At 43.8% G+C, this 8,905-nt stretch overlaps 1 pseudogene; it reads right to left on the bottom strand.

The window, feature by feature from the left end:
- Positions 1 to 4,572: 4,572 nt before the first annotated feature.
- LOC101143375 (keratin, type II cytoskeletal 8-like) lies at positions 4,573 to 5,981 on the bottom strand (annotated as a pseudogene).
- Between the last annotated feature and the right edge of the window lie 2,924 nt (positions 5,982 to 8,905).

The raw sequence follows: 8,905 nt of genomic DNA, 5'->3' as shown, positions 1-8,905 counted from the left end.
TTGAAGATGTTTATCTCTTCCTTCCTTTCCTGGATTGCTTTAGAAATGTCTTTTTGTTGATTTTCAACCTTGTCTTGGATCTCATTGCTGCTTACTTGCAATCTATGCCTTGAATTATTTATCTATCTAGCTATCATTTCTGAGTTTCCATTTTAGTTAGGGACTATTGCTGGGGAGCTAGTGTGATCCTTTGGTACTGTCACTACATTCAGATTTTGCCAGGTTTCTTGCACTAGTTCCTTTTCATCTAGAGATGCTTGCCCTTCTAATTTTAGTAACTATTTTCATGCAGGTAGAATTTTTTCTTTTTCTTTCTTTTTTTCCAATAATATTATTGTTTTTTTCTTCTTTCCCTTTCCTTCCTTCCCACCCCAGGGTGTGTGACTGTAGAGAATGCTGGGTAGGGTCTTTTGGCTTTGCTTGCATAGCCCTATGCACTTCTATCACCAGGTTTTATATTGGGCTGTGCAATTTGACCTACAAGCCAACAGATGGCGCTTATGGGTAAGAGCTGGCTGTGTGGCCCGGCATGGTGGCTCGTATCTGTAATCTCAGCATTTTGGGAGCCAGAGGAAGTAGGATCCCTTCAGTCCAGGAGTTCAAGAACAGCCTGGGCAACATAGCGAGACCCTGTCTCTACAAAAAATGAAAAAAATTGCTGGTCATGGTGGCATGTGCCTGTGGGTCCCAGCTACTTGGGACAGTGAGGTGGGATGATTGCTTGAGCCCGGGAGGTCAAGGCTGCAGTAAGCCATGATCACACCACTACACTCAGGGTGACAGAGTGAAAACCTGTCTCAAAAAAAAATGCTATGTGGATGGGAATATATGTGATCCTTATTTACTGGAAGAAGCTCTCGCTTGCCTCAGGAAATGGGTTGATTCATGGAGTGCACGGTGGTCTGAGCTCCCTCCTCAGCCCCAGTGGAGGGGAGGAAGCAAGATGGGCAGGGCCAGACCAGGCAGGTCCACCTGTAGGTCCCCTGATGGCAGGCACAAGCACCAGCACTGAGGGAGAATCCAGTGGATGGCCACCTCGCACCCAGAGGTGTGCCTCGGCATGGAGCTGCAAGACCTCCTCAGCCCTGAGTTCTCTGCCTGGAGATTGGGGGCAGCCTAAACTTCTAACCCAGGAGGGTAGGTGCTTCAGACGCATGGAGATTCTGCCTGGGTGTAGAGTGGAGAGGGCCTCCTGCACCAGGATCTCCGCACAGGAAGATTGGGGTAACTCAGACTGCTGTTCCAGTGAGCAGGTGTCTGAATGCCTGGAGATCTGTCTGGCATGGAGTGGAGAGGGCCCCTCTGCACCCAGATCGCTGCACTGGAAGGGTGGGGCAGCTCAGGCTGCCAATCCAGGCAAACAGCTACTCAAATCACTTTTTATCCCACCACTGCATATCTCTTTTCTCCTTCACAACCAGATTTCTTGAAAGAGATGCCTAAAATTTTTGTCTCCACTTTCTTAACTCCCAATCTTTCCTCAACCTATTTAAGGCCGAATGTCATGGCCCATCACTCTCCCATTCCCACAATCACTGCCCTGAACCAGCTCTGATAAAGTCAACAGTGATCTCCCTGTCCTTAAATACATCCAATGATGTTCAGACGTTATTTTACTACATGATTCAGCAATGTTCTTAAATACTATTAACAACTTCCACCTTCTTGCAGCTCTTCCTCCCCTTGCCTTGGGTGCTACCACATTCTCCTGGTGTCCTTTCTACCTCTCTGATGCTCCTGCTTAACCTAGTTGGTGGGCTTATCTGCTACTCAGCCATTAAAAGTGAAGTCTGTCAAGGCGGTCTTTTTTCATTATATGCTTTCTTTCCAGGCAACTGTATCCAAGATCATTAATTTTAACTGCTATCTGTAAGCTATTTATATCTAGTTATGTCTTTGGCTCAGACATTTCCTTTGAGTTCCAGATGTATATATCCAACCACCTATTTCATATTTTCCCTTGATATGTCTCAAAGGTATTTCAGACACCTCATGTCCCAGACTGAACTGAGGCTCTTCCCCCACAAATCCTGTCTTCTGCCAGTGGTTCCTGTCTCATGAATGACTCACGCATCTTTTACTGGCCATCTTCCTTCCCACCATAGGGCCTTGGTACTTCCTGATCTAGCTTCATGATATGTTCTTTCTTCTCTCACCTTGGGTAACTTCACAATTCTTTATTTGTCGTATGTCTCTTCCTCAGAGAAATTTTCCATGACCCACAAGCCCAGGTCAGCTTTTTGTATTACATTCCTTTTTACCTGGAACACTGAACTCAGTTGGAAGGTTTGCTTGTATTAATTAGCATGATTATTGAGTAAACTTCTGGGGCTCCCACTGTTTGGTCTGTCTTAGCTGCCTCCCCAACAGAACCACCCCTGTTATTGTTCCAGTATGTTGCCAGTGCCCAGTCTAGTGCCCGACATACGTGGAGCAGATGCTCAATAACAGCTGTTTAAATTACATATGTGCAAGCACAAATGGTTATAAACATGGTTAGCATAGAGTGTGGTACAACTTACTCCCTATGTAAAATTTAAACAATTTGGGTGCTTTTTCTATTTTGGGATGTGGATGATTTTATTATGTGCTGCTTTTATTTGGTGTATGGTTAATATCAGGGGAGATGTAGATTTCAGTGGCATATTGGATACTCTAATCCACCTGGAATTATTATAACACTTAAAGGCAGATAAGATCCCAGGGGCCCAACAGGAAGAAGGTAAGGAAAACTATTCCTGAAAAGTAACATCAAAAGCCCGCCATTGCCTTCCTCTTTTGCAAAACAGCCTATCTGGCTAAAAGCTAAAAGTTTATAATGGGATGTGGATTATTATGGTAATGTGAAGTCAAGGAGGTGATTTGAGAAGAAGACATAATGTAGACAGAGGCTTAGTCTATATAGACTTTGGGCAAAAGTCTCTTTCTTCGAGATAGGCTTTACGTGTTGCAATGCCCGCTCTCCTGAATATGAAGAACCTTATGAGGACCATGAAACTGTTTTAAGGTTCTACAGGCAGATTTATCTTTTGTTTTTGTACATTCCCATATAATTTAGAAATTTGTTCTAATAGGGCTGGTGCAGTGGCTCACACCTGAAATCCCAACACTTTGGGAGGCTGATATGGGATGATCTCTTGAAGCCAGGAGTTCAAGACCAGCCTGGGCAACATAGCAAGATTCCATCTCTACAAAAAAAATTAATACATTAGCCCCATGTAGTGGCATGCACCTGCAGTCTCAGCTACTCAGTGGGGCTGAGGTGGGAGGATCACTAGAGCCCAGGAGTTGCAGGTGACAGTGAGCTATGATTGTGCTACCACCCTCCAGCCTGGATGACAGAGTGAGATCCTGACTTTAAAAAAAAGAAAAAGAAGATGTTCTAATAGGATTTAGAAAATAAGAGTCCTGGGGGCTGGGTGCACTGTCTCACGCCTGTAATTCCAGTACTTTGGGAGCAGAAGGTGGGCAGATCATGAGGTCAGGAGATTGAGACCATCCTGGCCAACATGGTGAAACCCCATCTCTACTAAAATACAAAAAATTAGCTGGGTGTGGTGGCACATGCCTGTAGTCCCAGCTACTCGGGAGGCTGAGGCAGGGGAATTGCTTGAACCCAGGAGGCGGAGGTTGCAGTGAGCCGAGATCCCACCACTGCACTCCAGCCTGGCAACAGAGCAAGACTCCATCTCAAATAAATAAATAAATAAATAAAAAAGAGTCATGGCAAAGGTAACCGAGGGGCACTGAAACCATCCAAGAAGGATGATGGCAAACATTTATACAGCAGTGATTATAGTCCGGGAACTGTTCCAAGGGTTTAACATATATTAGCTATTTTGATCCTCAACACAACCTTATAAAAGAAGTACTATTTTTATTCTTATTTTGGAGATGAGGAAACAAGAGCAGAAAGGAGCTGAGTAACTTATGCAAGATGATTACTGTTGTGCCATGGTTATGAACTTTCTCAACAGGAAATGAGTTTAGACATGAAAAAAAAGGCAGACTACTGTGTTCCATAAAATGAACAAATAAGAGCAGGCGAAAGGAAACCTGCTGACAGCCCCAGAATTAAGATAGACTCTTAATGGGGTGGTTGTTGACTTAGAACTGGGGAGGGGCACAGTTCTTGCTTTGCAAATTTGCCTCCTCTGAAGGTTTTCTTACTCCTTGTGTGAGTATTTTCATCTGTCTATATATGTCCTAACATTCTGCAGATTCTTCTCAACACATTGAAAATATGAAGAAAATCCTCATTGGCCTGCAGAATGAGACTGATGGGACCTTGTGGGACTGATTTTTTTTTTTGAAAGAGCTAGCTGAGGTTTTATTTTGGACAAAAAAAAAAAAAAAAAAAACCAAAAAACAAAAAACAATTGAATTGTTTTGTAGCTGGAGGCATGGGCAAGGGGTGTCCCCAGGCAGTAAACTCCCCCGTGGGTGGGCTGAGAGCTAGGGGTGAGCCTCAGGTGGGTCTCCTGTTCCCTTTGCTCCCCTGCACAGCGGCCTCCCTCCCCGGCTCTGGGGCAGCCACAGGAGGGGCAGGCTGGGAGGGGCTGTCGCAGCTGTTCACTTGGGCAGAATGTCAGAGGACTCGGACACCAGCTTCCCATCGCGGGTCTTGATCTTCACAGCCACAGCCCTGGTGGAGCTGATGCGGCTGAAGGAGCTGGAGCCCGCGCCAGAGCCAAAGCTGGAGCCCAGGCCGTAGCTGAGGCCGCGGCTTGTGAGGCGCCCGTAGGAGAGCTCAGACCACCTGCATAGCCACAGGTGGTCTTCGTATGGATACTCATGTTCTGCATCCCAGACTCCAGCCAGCTCTCCTCGCCCTCCAGCAGCTTCCTGTAGGCGTCCAGGGCCAGCTCCTGGTACTCACGCAGCTGCTGCGCCATGTCCTGCTTGGCTAGCTGCAGGGCGGCCTCCAGCTCAGACAGCTTGGCTTTGGCACCCTTCACGGCCAGCTCCCCGGGCTGCTCTGCGTCTGTGACGGCGGCCTCTATGGAAGCCCTCTGGCCTTTGAGGCCCTCAATCTCAGCCTGGAGCCAGCTGATGTTCCGGTTCATCTCGGAGATCTCAGTCTTTGTACGCCCCAGGTCATCCCAGCGCTTCCCAGCCAGCATCTGCAGCTCCTCATACTTGATCTGGTCCGTGCTCTCAGCCTCAGTCAGGCTGCGGTTGGCGATCACCTTGTACTGAGCCTTGACCTCAGCGATGATGCTGTCTATGTCCAGGGAGCAGCTGTTGTCCATGGACAGCACCACAGATGCGTCCGAGATCTAGGACTGCAGCTCCTGGATCTCTTCTTCATACAGCTGCCTGAGGAATCTGATCTCTTCAGTCAGCCCTTCCAGCGAGACTCCAGCTCTACCTTGTTCATGTAAGCTTCACCCACATCTGAGGAGAAATTCATTCTCCATCTCTGAAGGCTTATTGATTTCATCCTCACACTTTTTCTTGAAGTCCTCCACCAGCCTCTGCATGTTGCCGAGCTCTGCCTGCAGCTTCGGCTTCTCCTGGCTCAGAGTCTCCAGCTGCTGCATAAAGTTGTTAATGTAGCTCTCGAACATGTCCATGTTGCTCCAAGCCATCTTCTGCTGCTGCAGGAGGCTCCCCTTGGTCTCCAGCATCTTGTTCTGCTGCTCCAGGAACCGTACCTTGTCAATGAAGGAGGGAAACTTGTTGTTGAGGGTCTTGATCTGCTCCTTCTCCTGGGTGCGCATGGCCTGGATGTTGGGGTCCACCTCCAGGTTCAGGGGGCTCAGTAGGTTCTGGTTGACCAAGACGGCAGTGATGCCTCCCATGCTGCTGGCCCCACCATAGCCTCTGCCCAGGCCAGCCCGGAAGCTGGTGCTGCCCACTCGGGAGAAGCTCAAGGAGCTGAGGTGGGCACCGGGCCCACTCATGTGAGAGCAGCTGCTGAAGGCCCAGAGGCCAGAGATGGACACCTTGTAGGACTTCTGGGTCACCCTGGTGGACATGGTGGAGGCAGATGGGCTGAACAAGGCAGAGATTCCAGGAGTGGAGAAGCTGCTTCTTGGTCTGAAATTTTTTCTTTTCAAACATTGAGGTAAGGTGGAATCTGAGAGCGTAGAAAGATTGTGATCACAGGTGGGATCCAGCTACATGTGGATCTTTGCCATTTTACTTGGAATCAAGGACCATTTGGATCATCCACTAGGTGTGTCTCAGAAAGCACAATACTGGGGAAGATCATTCTCCTCTTTGCAGAGAGAGAACACAGAAGAAAACATAAGGGCATTCTTCATTTAGCTTGATTCACTTCTCCAGTGACACAGATATCCAAAATTGAAGCAATTTGACAAGAGCGAAAGTTCTGAATGTTAGTGACAATGGGAATATACTCAGAAGATGCACTTAGTGTCAGAAAAGTTGGGAGACAAATGTTCAAGATCCTGAAGGGTGTATGGAGGTCAGTTCTATATGAGGACATTAAATAAACCATGCATAAACAGAAAGATATACTACATTCCTGAATGAGAAAATTTAATATTATGAAAATATGAATTTTCCCATTAAGTAAAAATTGAATGCAATCTAAATGAGGACACTGACATGTGTGCTTAAATTGGATTAAATAAACTTAAAGTTCACATGGAAGAATAAATGTTCAAGAATAGTCAAGAAAATGTGAAAAAAGGGACCTTAGAAAACATTAAAATGAAGTGAAGTCTCTGTAATAAAAACAGCATAATATTATCATAGAAGTAGGCAAAAAGATAAGTGGAACTGTATAGAATACAGTTCCCAAAAATAGATTCTGCAGCCTGTGAGAATTTAATAGATAATAAATATATATTAATTTATCACAGAACAGTGGTTTATTTAATAAATAACATAGGCAAAATCAGCTATGCATTGGGAAAGAATAATTTTTGGTTCCTGCCTCTCATTTTACACACAAATTTCAGGTGGATCAAAATCTTAAAGGTAAAGAATAAAAGGATGGAACTTTAGAAGAAAATGTAGGAGACCATAAGTACAAGTTGGAGATTGATGAAGCAGGAAACCTATAAGCTACTATAAAAATTAGTCAGATTTGATTTTTATAAATATTAAGACATTTTAAAAGGTGAAATATAAGACATACAAAAGTAAAGTACAAATAATGGATTGGGGAAAGTGTGTAATGGATCTAATAGCTGAAGGATATATTAAGTACAAAGAACTATATTAATTATAACTGAAAAAAGATGATTAATAGAAAAATGGGCAGAGATATAAGCAGGCAAGCACAGAACAGCAAATCCAAATGTCCTGGCAGAACAACAACAAGCCTTTCAGCTTCCTAGTAGTCAGGGAGAAAATACATTAAACTAACAATGAATTGCCACTGTGCACCAATGATATCAGCAAAAATTACAAAGGACTTTCACCTGTTGCTGGTAAGACTGTCAGGAAAATGGGATCCTCATTCACTGTTGATGAAGATGTGAATTGTTCAATTTTTTGTGAAGGCAATCTGGCAAAATCTGTTCTTTTTTAAAAAGGAAACTAACACCTGGAAATCTAATCCCTAGATATAAAATTACCAATTCAAAAAGAAGTATGCACTCAGATGTTTATTTCAGTGTAATTGTGGTACCCCCAAGTCCTGGAAACAAGGTAAATACACATTAGCAGGGAAATGGTTAAAGAAATTGAGGTATATTGGACCAAGGAATATCATGCAGGTACTAGACCATCACTAGAGCTACACTAATTGACTTGGAGGAATTTTATGAAACTGTTAAACTAGAAATGAAAGATGCAGAGGAGTACGTATATATAAGATAATCTCATTTTTGTGAAATTTATGACCAAAAAAAGCCCCTTGATTTTACATATATGTGAGTATGTATGTTGTATAGCTGTATGTTTTAATTTTATAAAAATATGTGTTTGTTCATAAATATACACAAAAAATATTATGAAAGAATTGTCACCATAAAGTCAATGGTGGTTACTGCAGGACGTGAGTTTTCTGTGTCTCTAGTGTCTTTTGAGTCTGGAGACAGGCCATGGAGCAGAGTGAGCTCTGGAGTCAGGCTGGAATTGAAGTCCAACTCAGCTGCCTTTTAACTATGAAATTTACTTAATCTCTTCATGTCTCAGTTTCCCCACTAGTAAAACAAATTTATAAGACCTAACTCATAGGCTTGTTATGAGTATTTAATTAAATGAGTCAATATTTAAAGGACCTAGATGAAGGCCTGGCACACAGTAAGTACTGTATAAGTCTTTGTTAATTAAATGTTCACACATTGCTTAATTTTGCTGTAACCAGAAGGTATTATTTATATAATCAGAAAAAACAAAAAATGCCAGGCATGGTGGCTCAAGCCTGTAATCCCAGCACTTTGGGAGGCCCAGGAGGGTGGATCACCTGAGGTCAGGAGTTCGAGACCAGCCTGGTCAAAATAGCGAAACCCCGTCTCTACTAAAAATACAAAAATTAGCCGGCTGTGGTGGTGGGTGCCTATAATCCCAGCTACTTGGGAGGCTGAGGCAAGAATCACTTGAACCCCGGGTGGGTGGAGGTTGCAGTGAGCTGAGATCATGCCACTTCACTCCAGCCTGGGGAAAAGAGTGAAACTCCGTCTCAAAAACAAAAACAAAAAACAAACAAACCAAAAAAAACACAAACACAAACAAAAAGAAAAACAAGAAAAGAAAAGAAAAACAAAAAATGTAAATGACTTTAAAGAAACAGACATGGGTATTGTTTTAGTAGAATTTTCTGATTTAAAAAAGCATACAATTAAAAACAAAACTTTTCCCCTTCACTTTCTATAAAGTAAGAGTAAGAAACCCAGTTTTCTTTCTGGGAGGAAAATAAGAAAGGCTAGAAGAGAGGGAGGGAGGCCAGCTGGGAAGGTGGGAAGAGAAAAAAAGAGAAAGCTGC

This window comes from Gorilla gorilla, chromosome 6 (genome assembly GCF_029281585.2).
Source record: "Gorilla gorilla gorilla isolate KB3781 chromosome 6, NHGRI_mGorGor1-v2.1_pri, whole genome shotgun sequence".
Taxonomy (NCBI): Eukaryota; Metazoa; Chordata; class Mammalia; order Primates; family Hominidae; genus Gorilla; species Gorilla gorilla.
The sequence above is the reverse complement of the archived record's forward strand: the minus strand, read 5'-3'. Positions and strand labels throughout refer to the sequence as shown.